General features: G+C 47.1%; 1 long non-coding RNA gene across 1 annotated transcript in view; it reads left to right on the plus strand.

Annotated features, from left to right (window-relative positions):
* LOC134933038 (uncharacterized) overlaps nucleotides 1-19,390 on the plus strand; it is a 64,390-nt gene extending 45,000 nt beyond the window's left edge. The window contains exons 2-3 of the long non-coding RNA XR_010179573.1: nucleotides 16,199-16,483; nucleotides 19,016-19,390. This is a non-coding gene — a long non-coding RNA (uncharacterized LOC134933038). The remainder of the gene's footprint in view (nucleotides 1-16,198; nucleotides 16,484-19,015) is intronic.
* Nucleotides 19,391-21,447: the final 2,057 nt, after the last annotated feature.

Consider the following 21,447-nt stretch of genomic DNA (forward strand, 5'->3'; position numbering starts at 1 on the left):
GACAGAAGAGGTCCAGAATCGGCGGCTGAAGACTCCTGCAGTCTTCTAAAGGTAGCGCACAGCACTGCAGCTGTGCGCCATTTTCCTCTCAGCACACTTCACACGGCAGTCACTGAGGGTGCAGGGCGCTGGGAGGGGGGCGCCCTGGGAGGCAAAATGAGTACCTATAAAGGCTAAAAATACCTCACATATAGCCCTAGAGGCTATATGGAGATATTTAACCCCTGCCTGATTTCTCAAAATAGCGGGAGACGAGCCCGCCGGAAAAGGGGCGGGGCCTATCTCCTCAGCACACGGCGCCATTTCCTCTCACAGCTCCGCTGGTCAGGACGGCTCCCAGGTCTCTCCCCTGCACTGCACTACAGAAACAGGGTAAAACAGAGAGGGGGGGCAAATTTATGGCGATATTTTTATATAACAAAGCAGCTATAGGGGAGCACTTATTATAAGGCTATCCCTGATATATATATAGCGCTTTTGGTGTGTGCTGGCAAACTCTCCCTCTGTCTCCCCAAAGGGCTAGTGGGTCCTGTCTTCATTAGGAGCATTCCCTGTGTGTCTGCTGTGTGTCGGTACGTGTGTGTCGACATGTATGAGGACGATATTGGTGTGGAGGCGGAGCAATTGCCAAATATGGGGATGTCACCTCCTAGGGGGTCGACACCAGAATGGATGCCTTTATTTATGGAACTACGGGATAGTGTCAACACGCTAAAGCAGTCGTTTGACGACATGAGACGGCCGGACAATCAATTAGTGCCTGTCCAGGCGACTCAAACACCGTCAGGGGCTGTGAAACGCCCTTTGCCTCAGTCGGTCGACACAGACCCAGACACAGGCGATGACTCCAGTGGTGACGGTGACGAATCAACCGTATTTTCCAGTAGGGCCACACGTTATATGATTTTGGCAATGAAGGAGGCGTTACATTTAGCTGATACTACAGGTACCACTAAACAGGGTATTATGTGGGGTATGAAAAAACTACCTATAGTTTTTCCTGAATCAGAAGAACTAAATGACGTGTGTAATGAAGCGTGGGTTGCCCCTGATAAAAAGCTGATAATTTCAAAGAAATTATTGGCATTATACCCTTTCCCGCCAGAGGTTAGGGAGCGCTGGGAAACACCTCCTAGGGTGGACAAGGCGCTAACACGCTTATCTAAACAAGTGGCGTTACCCTCTCCTGAGACGGCCGCACTTAAAGATCCATCAGATAGGAGGATGGAAAATATCCAAAAAAGTATATACACACATGCAGGTGTTATACTACGACCAGCTGTAGCAACTGCCTGGATGGGCAGTGCGGGGGTAGTTTGGTCAGAATCCCTGATTGAAAATATTGATACCCTGGACAGGGACAATATTCTACTGTCGTTAGAACAAATAAAGGATGCATTTCTTTATATGCGTGATGCACAGAGGGATATATGCACACTGGCATCACGGGTAAGTGCTATGTCCATTTCGGCCAGAAGAGCTTTATGGACGCGACAGTGGACAGGCGATGCGGATTCAAAACGGCATATGGAAGTTTTGCCGTATAAGGGGGAGGAGTTATTTGGAGTCGGTCTATCAGATTTGGTGGCCACGGCTACAGCCGGGAAATCCACCTTTCTACCTCAAGTCACTCCCCAACAGAAAAAGGCACCGACTTTTCAACCGCAGCCCTTTCGTTCCTTTAAAAATAAGAGAGCAAAGGGCTATTCATATTTGCCACGAGGCAAAGGTCGAGGGAAGAGACAGCAACACGCAGCTCCTTCCCAGGATCAGAAGCCCTCCCCGGCTTCTACAAAAGCCTCAGCATGACGCTGGGGCTTCTCAAGCGGACTCGGGGACGGTGGGCGGTCGTCTCAAAAATTACAGCGCGCAGTGGGCTCACTCGCAAGTAGATCCCTGGATCCTGCAGATAATATCTCAGGGATACAGGTTGGAATTAGAGACAGATCCACCTCGCCGTTTCCTGAGGTCTGCTTTACCAACGTCCCCCTCCGAAAGGGAGACGGTGTTGGAAGCCATTCACAAGCTGTACTCTCAGCAGGTGATAGTCAAGGTACCTCTTCTGCAACAAGGGAAGGGGTATTATTCCACTCTTTTTGTGGTACCGAAGCCGGATGGCTCGGTAAGGCCTATTCTAAATCTGAAGTCCTTGAACCTGTACATAAAGAAGTTCAAGTTCAAAATGGAGTCACTCAGAGCAGTGATAGCGAACCTGGAAGAGGGGAACTTTATGGTATCCTTGGACATCAAGGATGCGTATCTCCACGTTCCAATTTACCCCTCACACCAGGGGTACCTCAGGTTCGTTGTACAAAACTGTCACTATCAGTTTCAGACGCTGCCGTTCGGATTGTCCACGGCACCTCGGATCTTTACAAAGGTAATGGCCGAGATGATGATTCTTCTTCGAAGAAAAGGCGTATTAATTATCCCATACTTGGACGATCTCCTAATAAGGGCGAGGTCCAGAGAACAGCTAGAGATGGGATTAGCACTGTCTCAAGAAGTGCTAAAACAGCACGGGTGGATTCTGAATATTCCAAAATCCCAGTTAATGCCGACAACTCGTCTGCTGTTCCTAGGGATGATTCTGGACACGGTTCAGAAAAAGGTTTTTCTCCCGGAGGAAAAAGCCAAGGAGTTATCCGAGCTTGTCAGGAACCTCCTAAAACCAGGAAAGGTGTCTGTACATCAATGCACAAGAGTCCTGGGAAAAATGGTGGCTTCTTACGAAGCGATTCCATTCGGCAGATTCCACGCAAGAATTTTCCAAAGGGATCTGTTGGACAAATGGTCAGGGTCGCATCTTCAGATGCACCTACGGATAACCCTGTCTCCAAGGACAAGGGTGTCTCTTCTGTGGTGGTTGCAGAGTGCTCATCTATTGGAGGGCCGCAGATTCGGCATACAGGATTGGATCCTGGTGACCACGGACGCCAGCCTGAGAGGCTGGGGAGCAGTCACACAAGGAAGAAACTTCCAGGGAGTATGGACGAGCCTGGAAACGTCTCTTCACATAAACATTCTGGAACTAAGAGCAATATACAATGCTCTAAACCAGGCAGAACCTCTGCTTCAGGGAAAACCGGTATTGATCCAGTCGGACAACATCACGGCAGTCGCCCATGTGAACAGACAGGGCGGCACAAGAAGCAGGAGGGCAATGGCAGAAGCTGCAAGGATTCTTCGCTGGGCAGAGAATCATGTGATAGCACTGTCAGCAGTGTTCATCCCGGGAGTGGACAACTGGGAAGCAGACTTCCTCAGCAGACACGATCTTCACCCGGGAGAGTGGGGACTTCATCCAGAAGTCTTCCACATGCTGGTAACCCGTTGGGAAAGACCAATGGTGGACATGATGGCGTCTCGCCTCAACAAAAAACTGGACAGGTATTGCGCCAGGTCAAGAGATCCGCAGGCAATAGCTGTGGACGCGCTGGTAACGCCTTGGGTGTACCAGTCGGTGTATGTGTTTCCTCCTCTGCCTCTCATACCAAAAGTATTGAGAATTATACGGCAAAGAGGCGTAAGAACGATACTAGTGGTTCCGGATTGGCCAAGGAGGACTTGGTACCCGGAACTTCAAGAGATGATCACGGAAGATCCGTGGCCTCTACCTCTAAGGAGGGACTTGCTTCAGCAGGGTCCCTGTCTGTTTCAAGACTTACCGCGGCTGCGTTTGACGGCATGGCGGTTGAACGCCGGATCCTAAAGGAAAGAGGCATGCCGGAAGAAGTCATTCCTACTTTGATTAAAGCAAGGAAGGAAGTAACCGTGCAACATTATCACCGAATTTGGCGAAAATATGTTGCGTGGTGCGAAGATCGGAGTGCTCCGACGGAGGAATTTCAACTGGGTCGATTCCTACATTTCCTGCAATCAGGATTGTCAATGGGTCTCAAATTGGGATCTATTAAGGTTCAAATTTCGGCCCTGTCGATTTTCTTTCAAAAAGAATTGGCTTCAGTCCCTGAAGTCCAGACCTTTGTTAAGGGAGTGCTGCATATACAGCCTCCTGTGGTGCCTCCAGTGGCACCGTGGGATCTAAATGTGGTTTTGGACTTCCTAAAATCTCATTGGTTTGAACCACTAAAAAAGGTGGATTTGAAATATCTCACATGGAAAGTGACCATGCTTCTAGCCCTGGCTTCTGCCAGGAGAGTGTCAGAATTGGCAGCTTTATCTTACAAAAGCCCATATCTGATTTTCCATTCGGACAGGGCAGAACTGCGAACTCGTCCGCATTTTCTCCCTAAGGTGGTGTCAGCATTTCATCTGAACCAGCCTATTGTAGTGCCTGCGGCTACAAGTGACTTGGAGGACTCCAAGTTACTGGACGTTGTCAGAGCATTAAAAATATATATTGCAAGGACAGCTGGAGTCAGAAAATCTGACTCGTTGTTTATATTGTATGCACCCAACAAGATGGGTGCTCCTGCGTCTAAGCAGACGATTGCTCGTTGGATCTGTAGCACAATCCAACTTGCACATTCTGTGGCAGGCTTGCCACAGCCTAAATCTGTAAAGGCCCACTCCACAAGGAAGGTGGGCTCATCTTGGGCGGCTGCCCGAGGGGTCTCGGCATTACAACTTTGCCGAGCAGCTACGTGGTCAGGGGAGAACACGTTTGTAAAATTTTACAAATTTGATACTCTGGCTAAGGAGGACCTGGAGTTCTCTCATTCGGTGCTGCAGAGTCATCCGCACTCTCCCGCCCGTTTGGGAGCTTTGGTATAATCCCCATGGTCCTTTCAGGAACCCCAGCATCCACTAGGACGATAGAGAAAATAAGATTTTACTTACCGATAAATCTATTTCTCGGAGTCCGTAGTGGATGCTGGGCGCCCATCCCAAGTGCGGATTATCTGCATAAGTTGTACATAGTTATTGTTAACTAATTCGGGTTATTGTTAAAGGAAGCCATCTTTCAGAGGCTCCGCTGTTATCATACTGTTAACTGGGTTTAGATCACAAGTTGTACGGTGTGATTGGTGTGGCTGGTATGAGTCTTACCCGGGATTCAAAATCCTCCCTTATTGTGTACGCTCGTCCGGGCACAGTACCTAACTGGAGTCTGGAGGAGGGTCATAGGGGGAGGAGCCAGTGCACACCACCTGATCGGAAAAGCTTTACTTTTTGTGCCCTGTCTCCTGCGGAGCCGCTATTCCCCATGGTCCTTTCAGGAACCCCAGCATCCACTACGGACTCCGAGAAATAGATTTATCGGTAAGTAAAATCTTATTATTACACCCAGCACATTACATTATACACACACCCCTCCCCCATATTACACCCAGCACATTACATTATACACACACCCCTCCCCCATATTACACCCAGCACATTACATTATACATACCCCCTCCCCAATATTACACCCAGCACATTACATTATACATACCCCCTCCCCAATATTACACCCAGCACATTACATTATACATACCCCCTCCCCAATATTACACCCAGCACATTACATTATACATACCCCCTCCCCAATATTACACCCAGCACATTACATTATACATAGACCCCTCCCCCATATTACACCCAGCACATTACATTATACATAGACCCCTCCCCCATATTACACCCAGCACATTACATTATACACACACCCCTCCCCCATATTACACCCAGCACATTACATTATACATACCCCCTCCCCAATATTACACCCAGCACATTACATTATACATACATCCCCTCCCCCATATTACACCCAGCACATTACATTATACACACACACCCCTCCCCCATATTACACCCAGCACATTACATTATACATACCTTCTCCCCATATTACACCCTGTACTAGCTTACACACTGCAACACAGCCCCCCAATATTACACCCAGTGCCACATTACAGGACACACAACACCTATTCCACACAGCACCCACCTGGCTATGTTGCTCCTTCCTGTAAGGACTGGGAGCCGGCCCCAGGACGGTTGGTTCTATATCGGAGGGGCTGAAGGGACCTTGTGACGTATTGAGGGGAGGAGCTACGTCACCAGGGGGAGGAGCTACGGGCGAACAGGGTACCCGAAAAGTACCCTCGCGGGCTCGCTTCGCTCGCCACGCTTCGGGCACGGTGGCTCGCTCCGCTCCGCTTCGCTCACCACCTAATTACTAAAGGTAATAGTTGGTGGCGTGGATAGTAGAGGAACTATCCCGCTGGCCTAGCTCCTCCCCCTTGCGTCATAACTCCTCCCCCTTACGGAAAAGGTCCCTTAGCCCACTTGATTCTAGCATCTACCGCCCCAGGACAGTGTGGGGCTGTGGGAAGGCAGCACATCGCAGGCACTACCTATCGAGGAGCAGGGGGAAGAAAGTTACTGATACACGCTGCCATCTGACTCAGTGTGGTGGGAGGGGCCAGCAACCAGGAAGCAAAGCTCTGCCTCTCTGTGTACAGGGCAGGGAAGAAACCACTGCACACAACCCTGCGGTGGCCGGCTCTGAAGTCTCCCGTGCAGGCGCCCCCCCCCCCCCCCCCCCATCTCCGGACTTGCGCATGCGCAGTCCAGATTTTCAACGATGGACCCTCAAAATCCGGGAGGACTCTCTAGGTATGCGGGGCAGCGGGAGGCTCATTTAAAAATCGGGAGCCTCCCGCTGCGGGAGGGTAGGCAAGCCTGTCTTGGGGGTTCAGAATAACAAAACACTGAACATGTGTGGAATCAGGTATCAGCCACAGTAATATCCACATTCTTTCATCTGAGTAACATAGCCAGAATTAAGCACTAAAATTCCCTCAGAAGATCTACCTAAAGTCGTATAGGCATGTGTATCGTCACACCTAGACTACTGCAAGGTCCTCTGCCTTGTCCTCCCAGCAAAAGTATTGCATCGCTTGCTGCTGGTACAAAAGGCAGCTGCCAGACTATTAACAAACCAGCCCCATTCCAGCCACATAACACCCATTCTCTACTCCTTTCACTGGCTGCCTGTAAGATGGCGAATTGTTTTAAGATTGGCTTACTAACTTTCAAGGCCCTACATAACCAGGACCCAAGGTACCTGAAGCATCTCTTACTGTTCTGCTAGATTACTGTGATCTGTAGATGAAGTGCTATTACACTAGCAGTAGTGTACCTAGAATTTCCCTTAATTCATATGGGGGTCGAGCTGTCAGCTTAGCGGCTCTGACTCAGTCGCTGCACACAGGCCCCCTCGGGCTTTAATATGCCAATAATCAGAGGTCCATTTTTTATAACCATGATATCATATTTTTTTCCTTTTAGCATAGCCAGTAATAAGAGGTGTGGCAATGTCGGCTCTACAATGGATGTTAGATTTCTGAAGCTCTCGTTAACATATTTCTGTGGAAACATTTTACTCAAGATAAATATTGAATTCTCCTGTCACATTTGCTGCAGTAGTTCTATGGGGGGAATTCAATTGATATTGCTGCCTCATCTCTCGTCTAAAGTGACGGGAGATCGCAAGGGCAATATACAATTGATGCTGTATATCATGCCCATTAATGTTGGGTTTAGCCGCATAAAGCAGCTAAACCCAACTAGACTAACGGGTGCAATCTTGAAAAGTGCAGTTTGGCACCAAAACGGGTAACTTTTTGCTAATTTCAGCTCGCCAGCATGGGGGGCTGCAAGCTGAAATGTATGTCCCTGGGGCTCAGCACACCCGAATTAAGCAACTATATAATTGCTTTGTTGGGAGCCATATAGTGGTGGCCGCGGCAAGAAATAATGGAATTCCCCCCCCAATTGGGTGAATTCAATTAAACACAATGTGACTAGCACTGGGAAAGAGGTCTCAGAGAGCTCTTCAATTCAGCGCGCTGTTATGATGGAGAATACCAGTACTCGCGCCTTAAAATGTGTGTTAATTCGGAAAATGACTGTTCTCGCAACTAAAGAGCCCCGCCGCAATGCAGTCTGCGCCGCGCTAGGGCACAAAAGCATCGCTGCACTAGTCTTGTCGGATTTCTGCTCGCACCTCAGGAAGGTTGTGAGCAGAAATCTTGTAGTCGAACTTAACAGCACGCTGAATTGAATAGCTCCGGGACCTCTTTCCTGGCGCTATTCACAGCGCCCTGAATTGAATTGACCCCTATGTGTCTTAGGCACATTCATCTTTAATGCCCAACACTCACAGGGGCATTTGTATCAAAGTTTGCAGCAATAAAGTGGAGAGAGATATCAACCAACAAGCTTGTAACTGTCAATTTCTGATTAGTCATGGTTAATAAGAGTGCCATAAAAAGTGTTTTCTTTCCTCCTGAAAATCTATTCAAAGTGAGAGATCGTAGATGGAGGGCATATTGTACATAGCAGGAAGTTCTAACCAAAGTTACATTTTATGTTATGGTTGGCCACCAAAGAGAACATGGTAATGCATCAATTAGGGTAATTGACTCCGGTAGAAATGTGAGATACTGAATCAAATTCACTGACAGAAGACAGCTATGACTGATAGAGTAAAGATTGTACCACTGAGGAAAGCACCGTACTTATCTCGGACGCTAATAAGCTCCGTGCCTGGTTTGCATCCTGGGTGAGAGAGATTCCTGTTGCTGGAAAGCATGTGCTGTGGCTGGGCAGGTGGATCCTCCAATGGATCCCTGTTCCCTGATCCAACTCCTGCGGCTGTGATCTGGGAGGGGAGTCACTGTGTTCTGCAAGGGTGGAGTGGAGGGGGAAGGGGGCGACACGGGGCCTAATTCTGAGTTGATCGTAGCATCAAATTTGTTAGCAGTTGGGCAAAACCATGTGCACTGCAGGGGGGACAGATATAACTTGTGCAGAGAGTTAGATTTGGGTGGGGTGTATTCAAACTGAAATCTAAATTGCAGTGTAAATATAAAGCAGCCAGTATTTACCCTGCACATAAACAAAATAACCCACCCAAATCTAACTCTCTCTGCAAATGTTATATCTGCCCCCCCTGCAGTGCACATGGTTTTGCCCAATTGCTAACAAACTTGCTGCTGCGATCAACTCAGAATTACCCCCACTGTCACTGTGTTCTGCAAGGGGAAAAAGGGGTAGCCGACACGGTCACTGTGTTCTGCAAGTGGAGGGGAAAGCCGACGCTGTAACTGTGTTCTGCATGCAGAGGGGGGTAGCTGATGCTGTCGCTGTGTTCTGCAAGAGGAGGGGGGAGCCAATGCTGAGCCTCATGTGCAGTCACTCTTTGTTAACACTATCACCCATTGTCTTTCCCAGTCACCCACTTCCTCTCCCAGTAATCCTCTGCCTCTCCTTGTCACGCTTGCCACTCAGTTCCTCCTGTGTTCACCTGCTGCCAGTCACTGCCTCCCCCTGCCATCTACTACCTCCCATGTCACCCACTCTCTCCCCCTGCATCACTACTTCTCCATCACCCTCTCTCTCCTGTCACATGCTGCCTCTCCAAGGCATCACCTTCTCCCCGTCACCCTCTTCTTCTCTCTATCAACCACTGCCTCTCCCCATCACTTTTTCCCTATTACCCACTATCTCTCCCCGTCACCCCTCTCTCCTGTTACCTTCTCCCTATTACCCACTGCCTCTCTCTGTCATCCTGTATGTCACCCACTCCCCCCCCCGTCAACTATTTACTGGCATCACCCACTACCTCTGCCTGGTGTCACCCACTACCTTACCCTGTTTCTCCCATTCCTTGACATCACCCACTGCATTCCCTGTCACCCATCTCCCTGTCTCTCCAGTCACAAACTGTCTCCCCAGTCACCCCTGCCTTCCCATTCACCATCTATTTTCAAGGGGCTCTTTAATCTATATACAGAATATGTGACACCACAAAGCGCATGCAGTGCTGATGTTCAAGTAGTTGAGTGCCCAAAAAATTCTGAAACCTCCTACAGCGCATGCGTCACCCTTAGTGTACGCACCTCTGGATCAGGTCCTGTGTTCTACAATGCTTTATCAAAGGCATGAACTCACTGATTACTTATTGTTGTTGTGAATGCACATACCCTTTTATTTCTCTGACTTGATTTGCATAAAACATAACATATGAATAATTGGAGAGGTCTTATTAGGCTACTGCCAGTATGTTTGGCTGGTATAAAGCAGTGAGCATACGATGTAGAAGGATATAAATTACCCACAGGTTTGAAAAATGGTGATTCATTTTGAAATTCCAACAAGAAAAATACAAAGCTTGGACATAGGATGACCACTTCTGGAATGATAATGTGTTTTGGTTTCTTGGAATGGATTATGGAAACTCTCCTGTAAAGGTCATACGGTATGCCTTGGCATCATCATTTCCAGACATATGGATAAGAGAACAACACAAGGCCCACGTCCCTTATTATATGGTTCACATATTTGAAAGATCTTACAGTAATAAGATAATCTCTATCATTATTTCAGACATCAAAAGGACAGAAATGAGTGAATTGCCAAGCACCCCAGTGGTGTATAATGGGTGCGGGGAGTGTGGTACACACTCTGCAACCATGACGTGATCACCACAGATTTGGTACCACCGCCAACACTATGTTTTAATAGATAATGCTGACATTTTGGTGCATCCCATGACCACATTTTTAATTGTTTTATGAAATGAGCAATCACACAAGTGACATATCCAATTATCCCCGGTAAAACATCGGGTCGTTTTTCAGACTTTTTTTCAATGTTTCACCAATTTTTTTTTACAGACTATCCAGAAAACCCCTTCTCCTGAAAACACACAGGTTCAGTGAAACCTGTCTGTTTTTGGGTGAAATGGCCCCGTTTTCAGACGAAAAAGGGGCTGTTTCTGGGGATTCTGCTTTGCCTGCTGGAGGCAGGTGAAACAAAATCCCAGATAAGCCGGCGCGTGCCTCGGCTTATCGGGGATAATTAGCTAGCCCCCGGCGGGACAATTAGCCCCGGTAAATTACCGGGGCTAATTGGATATCCCCTGAATTAGATAGAATCATTATAGATACTTTATGTCCCTGCTGTGGCCTCTGTACCATGCTGAAATCATCCAGACCTAAATATGTCCTGAATTACTAAAGAATATCTAGAGAGCAATGTGGAGGCTTATGAGGGCAGTTGAAGTATAAGTGATGAGCTCTCTTAACTGCTATGTTACATGTTCTGTACAGGTTGAGTATCCCATATCAAAATATTCTGAAATACGGAATATTCCGAAATACAGAATTGTTTGAGTGAGAGTGAGATAGTGAAACCTTTGTTTTCTGATGGCTCAATGTACACAAACTTTGTTTAATATACAAAGTTAATAAAAATATTGTATTATAAGACCTTCAGGCTGTGTGTATAAGGTGTATATGAAACATAAATGAATTGTGTGAATGTAGACACACTTTGTTTAATGCACAAAGTTATAAAAAATATTGGCTAAAATTACCTTCAGGCTGTGTGTATAAGGTGTATATGAAACATAAATGCATTCTGTGCTTAGATTTAGGTCCCATCACCATGATATCTCATTATGGTATGTAATTATTCCAAAATACGGAAAAATCCCATATCCAAAATACCTCTGGTCCCAAGCATTTTGGATAAGGGATACTCAACCTGTATTTGTGTCTGACAATGGTTGTAGCTCTCTGCAATTTATACCTTGAAATAAGGGTATCCAGGGCCATATTAATGGGATGTAGTTAATATCCAGGCTGTCGGGATCCTGGCGATCAGAATACCGACGCCAGGATCCCGACTGCTGAGAATGCCAACAACTGCGCCAGGGCTAATCCCATTCGTGGGTGTCCACGACACCCATAGAGTGCGGATAAAACCTGTGGCGAGTGAAGCGAGTCACCGAGCCTGCAGCGTGGCGAGCACAGTGAGCCCGCAAGGAGCTTTCTAGCGCTCACCCTGCTGCCAGGATCCTGGTGTCAGTATACTGCCTCCGGGATCCTTGCCGCTGTGATTCCATCCCCAACCCATATTAACCCATGGCTGGGCATCTAGGCAATCAGATATTTTGGGCCTCCTCCGCCACTTCAATCTTTCACCCCACTACAGCTGATATTTGGAAAGCAGATCTTATGCCATCATGTACACTTTCAGGATTCACACAGACACCGATACCCAGTTGAAATAAAGTATGCTGACAACTTTTCTCATAGCACAATTGCAGGGCCATAACTAGGAGTGTGTAAATGGTGCATTGCCCACAGCGCAAATGCACCGAGGGCGCACCATCTGGCAGCACACCCGCATGACCGCTATCTCTTGTACATTCACTCACCTCCCGTCTCCCGCCGCTGCTGCAAGAGAGTGCTGCGCTACCAGCTTCTCACCTGTCCTCACTTGAGTGTGGTAAGTGGTATGTAAAATAAGATTTTTTTTATTGTATATAAACATAATTTAGTAAGTCCAGCGATTGGTGGGGCAGGGCCTTAACTAGGTGTGTGCCAGTGGTGCCTGGCACACAGCGCAGATGCACTGTGGGCACTGGACCACTGGCAACACCTGTCTGGCTGCTCTGCCGCCGCACTGTGGGATCCACATCTGGCTGCCTGCCTTCACAGATGACGTCTCTTCCAGCCCACCCCCAATGCCCTGAGCTACGAAGAGCCGGAGCGTAGGGCATGAATGAAGAGCGGAGAGGCCTGCCGGCTGGTCAAAGGTAAGTATATCACATCTTCATCTCCCTCTCTGACTCTGCCTGCAAAATGTGTTAAAAGAGGAACTCTGGTGCCATAATGTGTAAAAAGGGGGACTCTGCTGCTATAATGTGTAAAAAGGGGACACTGCTGTCATAATTTGTAAAAAGGGGACTCTGCCTGCCTAATGTGTAAAAGGGGGACTCTGCTGCTGCAATGTGTAAAAAGGGGGACTTTGCTGCCACAATGTGTAAAAAGGGGGACTCTGCCTGCCGTAATGTGTAAAAAGGGTGACTCTGCCTGCCGTAATGTGTAAAAGGGCGCTTTACCTGCCTTAATGTGTAAAATTGATCTCTACCTGCCGTACTGTGTAAAAGGAGACTCTGCCTTTTAGTACTGTGTAAAAGGGGACTCTGCCTGCTGTAATGTGTAAAAGGGAGCTCTGCCTGCTGTAATGTGTAAAAGGGAGCACTACCTGGCGTAATGTGTAAAAGGGGAATCTACCTGCCGTACGGTGTAAAAGGGGAATCTGCCTGGTGTAATGTGTAAAAAGGGACTCTACCTGGCATAATGTGTGATAGGGGATATATGTGGAGTAATGTGTAAAATGTGGCTCTACTTGGAATAATGTGTGAAAGGGGCTGTACCTGGCATAACGTGTAAAAGGGGCTCTACCTGGTGTAATGTGTGTAAGTGGCGCTACTGTGTGGTGTAATTTGAATACTGGAGACTACTGTACAGCTTAATATGAATTGGTATTATTTTGTGGCTACGCCCCTTCCCCATGAAGCCATGCCCTCATATTTTTGATGAGCGCCTATGGTGCGCACAGCCCATTTTGTATAGGGGGGCGCCGATGCTGTTTCTTGCACACAGCGCTAAAATGTCTAGTTACGGCACTGCGCACTTGTTCTCGCTAGTGGTCCTCTGTCTCTCCCCCCCCCCCCCCCCCTCCCCATAGTCTCAAAACACACCTCAACTGACTACGAGTGTGCCTTGCTATGGGGCAGAGTGCAAAGTGCCTTTAACCATTGGAGTCCTAGGACGTAGGTAACATTGCCTCCGAGAAAAAAAAATTGATGGGTTCCTGGTCCCTGTGGAACCCCTAGACTTCTGCCTAGTCATCCTTATGGATAATACTGCCTTTGGGTTATCTGTGCAGCATGTGGCTGACAATTAAAAGGTCTCTGTGCCTATAGACGGTATTACTTTGCAATATATTACACTGTAATATACAGCAGATAATGGGACTTTTCACTACAACATCGATGGCAATGGGTGAATTCTCTGTGCAACGTATGGCTGGCAATAGAGGTATATGCCCTCTGCACACAGTAAATAGTGGGTTAAACCTCATATTTCTGGTTGAGTAATCATAACCAATGTGTGCAGAATGCAAGACTTCCCGGCTGTGATGATGGGGATCATTTCCATTAATTGTATAAGAGAATGCTGGGCTGTTTCTAAGACTGGTAGGCACCTACTCTTGGGTCAATTTTAAAGGGTATTACAAAGAAAACAAATGAGACAACATTTAATAAAGCCACATCCATTACTCTGTTAAATGATACCAACTGTAAACAATTTGCACAGCACACTTTCAAGAGCTGCATCACGCCTGTACTGCCGTTTCCAACTATTCCCAACATGTTTTCGCTAAATGGGAAGGATGTACTGCTTGCATATATGGACATTTTGGGCCTAATTCAGACCTGATCGGTGCTGTGCGTCCCACCGCATGTCTGTGTGACTGATCGTAGATGTGCTAAATTTAGCACATCTACGATCAGGTCTGAATTAGGCCCTTAAAGGGGACATCTTACACCCAAAAACATACGTATGGGTGCAAGATAAATAAATCTGCCCATATTTAGGGGGATATCCAATTAACCCCGGTAATTTACCGGGACTAATTGTCCCACCGGGGGCTATCCTATTAGCTCCGATAAGCCGGCATGAGTGGCGGCTTATCGGGGCTTCTAATGCTACACCGGGTGCCCCTCTTCTGACATCTCCCCATGTGCAAGGACTCCCACTTTCAGTGTCTACAAACGCTGCAATCATACTTTGTGGCACCATTGAAACTTGCACTAGCTATATGCTAGATGCAGACCATCCGTCTGAGTATGGCCTCCGATATGAGCGAATCAGCATCTCTGTATGCAATCACTTTCAGCAACACACCCAAACTACATCTATAACTGATTAGCCAACCCCCTGTAACCGTACGGGACATACTTACCTACACTCTCGGGAGGTTGCTGAAATTTGGGTGGCGCTCCCAGCCCCCGGAAGGGTAGTTAAGTCTCGTGAAGGCTGGCCTCACCCCCCGTATCTCCCCCCCCCCCCCCCCCCAAGTGGGTGGTCTGGGGAGGCCGATGACATGATTCTTGGTGAATGACATCATCGTAGTCCTGCCCCGCCCTCAGCTATTCAATGCTGGTTAATGTGGGCATTGAATAGCGAGAGGCGGGCCACAATGGCACAATTATGCATCCACACCCCCTTGCCGAACACCCCTGACAAGACCATGCCCCCTGTTTTACCGACCTGGCTGCCCCCTCCCAAGTTGGGCAACCAAAGAGTCAGTAAGCATTGTCTAGGAACGCCCAACACATTTCTAATACACTTCAGATACTGGCTCCCATGTGTGTTTGCTTGACATGCCAAGTTTATTTATTCCTGAACGGGCCAATGTGTTTTATTTATTTATATTATTCATCTGCGCATGCATCCGAGTTGCGCCATGCAAACCTCCCGATAAGGTTCATATAAACAAAGGGAAGAGACAGACAGAAGATGTGAACGGACAGTGTGAAGGGAGACATTGAGGGAAGAGACAGACAGGTAGAAGGAAGAGACAGAGGAAAGAGGGAAAGAGACAGAGGGCAGAGAGTGACGGCAGGAGGAGAGACGGTCAGGAAAGAGACAGAAAGAAGGAAGATACAGAGAAGAGACAGAGCCATGCCCAGCCATACCACTCAGGCAGAGCTGGAAATGGGGTAAGGGCACCTTGAAGTTCTATATGCAGTGGTACTGCCAGCTGGGATGAGGACAGGTCCCCCTGTAGTGCCCCCACTCCAAGCATCCTGTACAATAATAAGGGTATTGTAGGGGTTGGCTATAGTGCATGCAGTACACCCTCAGAGATGAGAAGGGTGCACCCCATTTTATCCTGCACACAATATCTGTAGGCACTGCCACGCCACCCATGTGCAATTACCCTGGGGCTGGTCAGTGGTCTTCGACAGGGCGTCTTATTGCTTGTGCCCCCATCGGTCCTGTGTCCCTTACCAACTTCTCCTATGTTGCTGGCTACTGCAGGCAGAGCTGTGAGGAGTGACCAGGGCCAGCAAAAGCAGGGAAGAGCCCAGGGAACTGGGCCGCATGGCCAATTTAGGATCATGGCCATGCCCCCTCACTCCCCCAAAAAATTCAAAATGCCATACGGAGTGCAGAGAACTGGTGTCCAAATGGGGTGCCACAAGCAGCAAGATTAACATTTGTCCTGGAGAGTGGCGATCAGCACAGGCAAGGGGGCTTCCTCTAACTTGGCAAGGTTACTGTAGCTGGTGACATAGTAGCAGGAGGTTGTCTCTGTGAATAATACACATCTGGCATGCATCTCTTACTACTTTCATTTTGTCCCTCTTTAGCCTGACTGGGGACTCAGATGTTCCCTTTTCCCACCACTCTTATGGGCTGTTTAAAACAGCCATGGAGAGAGCCTGTCCCTAGATGCCACCATGCCCTGCGCAAGCAGTTATTGCCACTTCCAGCATCACAACTAAGAGGGGGAGAAGACTGGGAGAAAGGACTGACTCTGACCTGATTGGAGCTGAGCATCTGGACCAGCAGGCCCGGCCCGGAATAGGAGTGCATGGAACTGGCCCAGCGGGGACTTTCACAGTTTCCCGCTGGGCTAATCTGCCCCTGCACATGTGAGTTAATCTATTTTGCTGGATCAGTAATTATGTCACCTATTTCCACAGCTAGAAATCCTGAAAACACGACCTGTTGGGCATACTTGAGGCCTAAAGTTGAGAACCCTGCTTTAGAGCAACTCAACCTTACTTCATCGGTGGTGCAATAATTCAGCATGGGCTGTAATGCTTCAAATCAGTACTTGGCACAACATTTGCACTTTGTTCCTTCTAATTGCTTTTACTAAGTATGGTTGTTATGGCAGCAATTAGAGGGTTATTTGCATGGCCAAACTTAGATGTGACATATTTAAATTCTTCCTAGTTTTGTTTCAAAACTATTATTGGATTCATTCAAGCATCTTCAAATGTTAGGTAGAATTAATCATGTATAGTCCAGCCAGAAAATCTAATCTGAACACTCTTAACTCAAGTTCCACTTAAAATGACAACTACTGTATTGTAAATTGTTCTTTACTGTATGTGTTCTTAGCAATCTTGCAGCATCTCCAAGGATATAATGCCAGCACAGGAAGGCGAGATTAACTTTAGGCCATATAACATATAGGAGCATATGCAGCAACGCTTTGGAGATAGACTCAGGAGGTCTATTTACTAAGCCTTGTGGAGAATATCGTGAATAGAGATAGAGGGTTCTATTTACTATGCCTTGGATGGAGATAAAGTCACTAGAGATAAAGTACCTGCCAGTCGGCTCCTAACTGCCATGTCACAGGCTGTGTTTGAAAAATGACAGTTAGGAGCTGATCGGCTGGTACTTTATCTCCGACTTTATCTCCATCCAAGGCTTAGTAAATAGACCGCATAGTACTAGCCAATCAGCTCCTAACTGCCATGTTACAAGCTGTGGGCCAAATGTACTAAGCCTTGGAGAGTGATGAAGTGGGAGGATAAACTATCAACCAACCAGCTTCTAACTGTCATTTTTCAAACACAGCTTGTAACATGGCAGTTAGGAGCTGATTGGCTGGCACTTTATCACTTTTGGTTGGTGCTTTAGCTCTGTCCACTGTATCACATTGCACGATGACGGGACGATTTGCCATTTCATAATGACAAGTCATCTACATCATGCAGTGCATATGCATGGGTTGATAGACACATCTTCCGGTAGGACTTGCTGCAAGGCAGACAGAAGATAAGGAGATGAGCTTATCTCTCAGCGCCGCCTCCACCCCCGCTGCTATGGCAACCGACCCGGTATATTGCCGGGTCGGAAAGTCACCAAAATAGAGCAAATGCCGGATCCCACCCGGTAAGGACACGTTTCTAATACCGGGTGGGATCCGGCATTTGCGATCTGAAAGCGGTAATAAAGTACCAGTCAATTAGCTCCTAACTGCCATGTTACAGGCTGTGTCTGAAAAATGGCAGTTAGGAGCTGACTGGTTGGTATTTTGGTCTAGTCATGAAGCAGTGAAAAGAGTGGAGAAGTGAGCCAGTGGAGAAGTTGCCCATGGCAACCAATCAGCATTGAAGTAACATTTATAATTTGCATACTATACAATTGTACGGAGCAGCTGATTGGTTGCCATAGGCAACTACTCCACAGGCTCAATTCTTCACGCTTTTCACTGCTTCATGAATAGACCCCTTTATCTCTTTCCACTTTATCTCTCTCTAAGTCTTAGTACAGCTGCCCCTTAAGCGATGTTGTCCAATCTGGCAGATAGGACTGACATATTGGGCACATTGGGGGTCATTCAGAGTTGATTGCTCGCTAGCAGTTTTTAGCAGCCGTGCAAATGCTATGCTGCCGCCCACTGGGAGTGTATTTTAGCTTAGCAGAAGTGCGAACGTTTTTATCGCAGAGCGCCTGCGATTTTTTTTGTGTAGTTTCAGAGCAGCTCAAAACCTACTCAGCGCTTGCGATCACTTCAGACTATTCAGTTCCGGATTTGACGTCACACACCCGCCCAGCGTACGACCAATCACGCCTGCATTTTCCCTGGCACGCCTGCGTTTTTCCGAACACTCCCTGAAAACGGTCAGTTGCCATGCAGAAACGCCCACTTCATGTCAATCACTCTGCATCAACCAGTGCGACTGAAATGCATCCCTAGATCCTGTGCAAAACTGCATTGTTTGTTGTGCCCGTACGTCGCACGTGCGCATTGCGCCGCATACGCATGCGCAGAACTGCTGTTTTGTAGCCTGATCGCTGCGCTGCGAACAAATGCAGCTAGCGATCAACTCGGAATGACCACCATTGTCTAGTGTGTACCCACTACCGCGCACTCCCATGGGTCATTTGCTGGGTCGCCCCATCAGGCGTGCCGCAATAGGGCAGAATGAAGTCAATAATACAATACAAAAAGCTCTCCCAATTACTGAAATCCGAATTATTTTGGGGAACTAGAATTGCATTGTACAATATAGGGAGTATTACGGGTCACCTATGAGGTGTGATCAGAATACAGTGTTTGTAGGAACAGATGTATTTTTAATTAGGGGGATGACATCGGAATAAAGAACGTATATTATTTTTTGAGTAGATATAATCATTTCTTCTTCTCCATATTTCCCTAGGATCAGACGACAGTGCTGAACCAGTGGTTGAGTACATGCAGGAAAAGTACAAGAACAGTGGTTGCTCTGTATGGGACACAGTGATTGGCCTCTTTTTCATACAAAACAATTACCTTTATTTCATTAAATTAAAAATCATCCTGCAAGTTCAGGCAGAAAAAGCAAATTATTTTTAAACCGATGAAAGACTTGGACAAAAGACTCGAATAAAGTGAATTAAAATCGAATTGGTTCAATAGGCAGCTGTGCCTGAATGTATCTAGATTATCAGGATAGTCATATGTAATTCACTATACTCTTACAGGTCTTGTTCTGCTTTAAAATGAAGCTATTCTATTGATTACCCAAACAAATACATAGCTAGTAAATATCTGATACTGTGCCTGTTTTATTCTCACCGAACTGCTTACCCTGGCTGTATTCAGGGATAATGTGGTTCTTTACGTTTTAAATATTATCTTTTATAACGGGCATATTTAATAAGCCATGTTAACCCATTTACATGAGTTAAAGCGGCTAAATTAAACTTAACACAGCGGGATTCAATTGTTTTCCTATTCAATTAGCTGCACAAATTTAGTCACAATAACTTTCCAAAGGATTTAGCACTGTTTTTTTTCCTCACAACCCCCAAGCAGGTGAAATGTTTTTGAAACTCCCTATTTAAGGTAAAAATGTCAGGGACTTGATTCATTCAGTGCTCATGAGACGCTGTATTTAGTCATTTAGAAGCACTGGCGTATCCATAATGGGTGCACAAGGGTCTAGCGGGCCACACCACACACTCACTTCTTCTATACTTACCTCTCCGAATTGCAGCCTTTATCCTGCCGTTTTGCACATGCACAGTAGGAAACTCACCAGGAAAATGGCAGAAGCGGCCATTTTCCTGGAGACCTGCACATGTCCAGTAGACTCTGGTACATCAGTAAACTGATAAGCCTTTCAAGACTGGCGGATCTGTATTTGCTGAAAATGATCTGCAAATCACTGAAAAATATCTGTATTGTAGAGGTGCAGATTGTTCGGTTGGGGAATCTTTAAATCTGATTAAAAAAAACTCTTAATTTGCAATTATTATTATTTTTTTTGATTGCTGATGTATGTGGTGTGTGCACCCATTATAAATATGCCTATGACTCCATTTAACATGTTGCCATTCCTCTCTCCTAATTTCAGTGACGTATTAGTACTCATTGTCAGTGATATCTTCCCTCCCCTATTTTACTACTATCCCATCCTCCCAACCCCTGGCCCTGTTTATAGTTAGAGGTCCAAGTGCTGAACAAAACATTTGAACCTTGTACATTATAACATTTTCTATTATTGTATTTGTATAGGTCTCTTACATGTGTCCATTAAAATTAAAAAGTTAATAGCCAGGATGTAATGAAGTCACAGTTTGGTGACCGAGCGGGATGCCAGACGAACTCAGACTTTTTTTAAAGGGCTAATCATGTAGAAGGCTAAACCATGCCTTGTACGAATGCACCTTTAAAAAAGCATCCGAGGTCGGCCGGCATTCCGCACAGCTGCCGAACCCGGACTGAAATCATTCTCTTTTACAACAGCTATTCCTTAAATTGCAGGGGTATTGGGTTTTGGCAGGCATGTGCAACTTTATTTATGACCATCAAACAGAGGCGTATCTAGCACGGGGTGAGCAGGGCACGAGCCCTGGGCGCCGTGGCAGCCCCAACAGAGGGGGGCGCCACCGGCACGGCCCGCTCGCCCCATGCGACAGGGATTCTGCCGGGGCTACCCGCGGCGCTCTCCCTGTCTCCCCGGCTACTGTGCCTGTCACACTGGACAGGCAGCGGCAGCCAGGAGCCTCCCCCTACTCCCCCCCCTGCAAACTGTACATTGCGCATGCGCGATCACGACCTCGGATGTGCACGCTTGTGCGCGACCTCGGGGGTGCGCGGCCTTGGAAGTGCAGGTGAGCGGGGTTTATACTTTCCTGTCAGGAGAGGGGAGGGGGGTGCGGGACAGTGTGTGTGTGTGGGACAGTGTGCATGTGTGTTAATTGTGTGTGTGTGTATGTGTGTGTGACAGTGTGAGTGTGTGTTAATTGTGTGTGTGGGACAGTGTGCGTGTGTGTTGTGTGTGTGTGTGTGTGTGTGTGTGACAGTGTGCGTGTGTGTTAATTGTGTGTGTGTGTGTGGGACAGTGTGCGTGTGTGTTAATTGTGTGTGTGTGTGGGACAGTGTGCGTTAATTGTAAGGATGTGCAGTCAGGGGAGGCAGTGCCTACCCTGTGATTAATTATTAAAATAATATAAAGAAGATACTTATATGACACATATTCTGTGTCATAAGTATCTTCTTTATTTAATTCTAATAATTTTTCTACCTTAAATGTGTATGGGAGGCACTGATAGCAGTGCCTCCCATACAGAATGGAAACGGGACAGAGCGGGGTGCGGGGCCAAG

Source organism: Pseudophryne corroboree, chromosome 6 (assembly GCF_028390025.1).
Source record: "Pseudophryne corroboree isolate aPseCor3 chromosome 6, aPseCor3.hap2, whole genome shotgun sequence".
Taxonomy (NCBI): domain Eukaryota; kingdom Metazoa; phylum Chordata; class Amphibia; order Anura; family Myobatrachidae; genus Pseudophryne; species Pseudophryne corroboree.